This window comes from Brassica oleracea, unplaced genomic scaffold (assembly GCF_000695525.1).
Source record: "Brassica oleracea var. oleracea cultivar TO1000 unplaced genomic scaffold, BOL UnpScaffold01965, whole genome shotgun sequence".
NCBI classification, from domain to species: domain Eukaryota; kingdom Viridiplantae; phylum Streptophyta; class Magnoliopsida; order Brassicales; family Brassicaceae; genus Brassica; species Brassica oleracea.
The window spans coordinates 1-3,448 of record NW_013618496.1 but is presented as its reverse complement, the minus strand read 5'-3'; the positions used below and the strand labels follow the sequence as shown (position 1 = coordinate 3,448).

The 3,448-nt window shown below is 36.7% G+C and overlaps 1 pseudogene; it reads left to right on the top strand.

The window, feature by feature from the left end:
- The first annotated feature begins 796 nt into the window (after positions 1-796).
- Positions 797-3,396, top strand: LOC106321551 (annotated as a pseudogene).
- The last annotated feature ends 52 nt before the right edge of the window (positions 3,397-3,448 follow it).

Sequence of the window (3,448 nt, the reverse complement as noted above, 5' to 3'; positions counted from 1 at the left end):
AGAGAAAACAAATACATTGGAGAAGGATCTTACAATATGCTACTGAAGATGCAAAGGAGTGGCAAAGTATTGAAAGAATAGAGACATTTTCATTACAGCGGAGAAGAAGCCCAGAGAAGAGATCTACTAACCATTGGACAAGACCAGTGAATGGAATAATCAAGTGTAATGTAGATGGAAGTTTTGTAAATCCTCACTCAGCGGCAAAAGTGGGTTTTATTATTAGAGATGATCAAGGAATTTATAAGGAAGGCGTCCAAGCAAAAGGCAAAATTGTTCAAACAGCCTTGGAGAGTGAACTACAAGGTATACTTATGGCAATACAACATTGCTGGATCAGAGGTTACAAGAAGATCATAATGGAGTCTGATTGTCAAAAAGCGGTGGATATACTAATCAACAACAAACTACACTTTGGTGTATACAATTGGACAAGAGAGATCAGATGGTGGTTAAGAAAATTTGAAGTTTGTACCATATCTTGGGTGGCAAGGAATGCAAATCGCGCAGCAGATAAATTGGCAAAGGCTGATATACCAAACAATAGTCTATTTGTATCTCATTATTTTGTACCAACGATGATTCATAATTCTCTACATGAGGATTATATTCTTGCTGCTTAGCATCAATAAAATAGATGTTATAAAAAAACAAAATAGAATTGGTTTGGGTTTGGAATCTACTCTAGTTTCCGGTTCGGTCTGGATTATATTAAACCAACATCGAATCAGGGAGCCTGTGGTCATGATGGATCCATGTGATCAGTTCCCCATTCGTGTTGTCTGTGTGTGTTTTGTTTCCTCTGCCACGTCGTCTCTTCTCTCTCTCTCACACACTAGTTTATTTCTTCTCACAGGGACTTCCTCACCTCTGGTAACTGGTAAGTTTATTCGATCGTAACTGATGGAAACCGATGCTCGTCTTTGCTTTTCATACTCTGCACCTCGTACCGAGTTTTAATTAATTTGATTATCTTTCTCAGTTTGACTTATTCCAAGAGATTCTTTGGGTTCGTTTTCTTTCAAATGAATCAGATTGATACGATCATATCTTTTAGTATGTTTTTCTGTTCTGTTTAATCTATAATTAATAAGAATCCAAGTTTTTTTTTTTTTAACTCAGAGTTCGATTCTTTTATTCCTTGCAACTGAACTAAAAGGATTATCCTAATCCGTCTGCTTAGCCTTTCTTGTTTGCCATATGCAATTGTCTAACAATATTACTATTATACTCTGCTTCTATGTTACTTTTGTGTTTGTTACTCTTAATAGGCATTACCAAGTTATTTAATGAGTGCTAATCACAAAAAATGTTGTGTTTATCCCTCTATTACTGAATTTTTGGAGACGTCCTCATATTGTAAAACATGTGTTGTTTCAGGATTTGTCAAATGGCAATGAACCGAAACAAAGATAACGTTGTCCCAACAATAAAAGATGATAGTCCATTTAGATATCTTCAAGAAGATGTCTTGATAGAGATATTCATCAGAGTTCCAATATCAGACTGGGAACATATCTCCTCCGTTAGAAAGCAGTGGGCTGATTTGTTCCGTGGAGAATGCTTATGGCAAGCTGCTCTTAACCGGGCGTATCCTCATGCTAGCAGAACTCAGAGATGGACTGGACCGATACGCCAAGGATCAAGCAAACGGTTGATAATCTATGCCTAAGAAGCTACCTGAAACGTTTCATTCTTTCATATATCTATTAGGTAGATTCAAGACTTTAATAGAGTTTTTAGCTTCGCAGGAGATTTATGGCTTTATACATCAGCAAAAACATATTAGGTGTGGATACAGACATAGATGAAATGCTTGGACATATTTACTTATTCTTGAAAGATCAGCTTCAGCTTTCAACTGCTCCTGCTTCAGGAGTCCTGCACGGAACCATGATCGGTAATTATCTTCTCTATTAGTATGCCATTGACACTGCTTACTGAATCCCAAATGTACTCAGTTCAAATAATATTTATTTTATATCAAATAATAGTATTAATTTTTTTTAGTATGAACCAGAAAATAAATTGTTTTCTTATCTTAGATTTTGACACTATTTTTAAGAAAAAAAAATCTTATGAAAATTAATGGCAAACGTTATATTTTGGTTACAAACTTACAACTGGTATATAAACTCAAATTATATAAAAAATAAAAAGAAAATGAAATTAATATTCACAACAACTAAGCATAAATGTTCATATCATTGAAAAGTATTAAGCGATAGTATAGTTTTTCATCATATTATCATATAATTTATGAATATGGGAGCTCCAAAATGTACCGACGTGAGAGGGGGCCAAAGCCAATGCCTCAAAAATGATAAGGTGAGCACGGTTCTGACTTCTGACTCAGTTCATTTCTGATGGCAGACCAATTGATTGTTAGTGGCAAATCAAAAGAAGAAGCTGATGAGGTCGTTACAAAGATCTGGCTGGCTCTTCTCGACAACTTAGAGGACACTAAACATACATTTCTTGTTCTGAAGTCCATTGCACAAGAATATGATGTAAGAAGAAAACATGAATACTTCTTGTTTTTGTAGAGAAAACAAACTAAACTCGTTATCTGATTAATCAATTTGCAGGGGTTTCTTCCGTATCCATATTCAAGACCGATCAAAGTACAATGGAAAGTGTTTGAGAAACTGTTTGTGGACTTCGGCGACTTGTTGTTTGATCATTCAGAGTACTGCGACTTAATAGGAATCGCCAAGAAGAAGTTTCCGACATTACCTCATCTTTGGTTAGGCTTTTAACTAACTTAATCAAACCAAAGACATCGTTTGTAAGAAAAACGTATAAAACACAAATTCTTTATGGTCATGTAACGTTCATGTTTACTTTCCAAAAGTAGAAAAGTCAAAACCTTTCGACGACCCTTTTAAGTTTTAACAGAATCTCTTCGTTACTAGCTAGCAACAAACCCAACTTCTTCAAAAAATGATTCTCACGGAAGTGATAACGTTTCTCGCTCTCTTCGTCCTCTCTACCTCACCGTCCTTGGCGCAGGCCAAAGATGGTGGACACGTGTCGTTACTCGTCTCCGAAACGGGTCTCGAGTTAGCCAAAGACTTCCTCATCCACAAGATGATATCCACGACGCTTCCGCTTCAGCTACCTGAGATCGAGAAGAAGGTGAAGATCCCTTTGATAGGGAAAGTGCGGATGGGTCTGTCGAATATCAAGATATACGCGGTTGATGTTCACTCGTCGAGGGTCGAGACCGGAGGAGATGGAATCGTCTTGAGTGTTTCGGGGGCGACGGCAGATGTGAGCATGGATTGGTCGTATGCTTACAAAGCTTCCTTCTTTCATATTGCTGATCATGGAGTTGCTTCTGTTAAGGTAATAAGTGATATAAAGTTTTGTACTTTATGATATGGGTTTTGTCTTTATGGTCTAAGAACTGTCGGAGACCAAAGTTGGGTTTTTTTTTTTTTTTTTT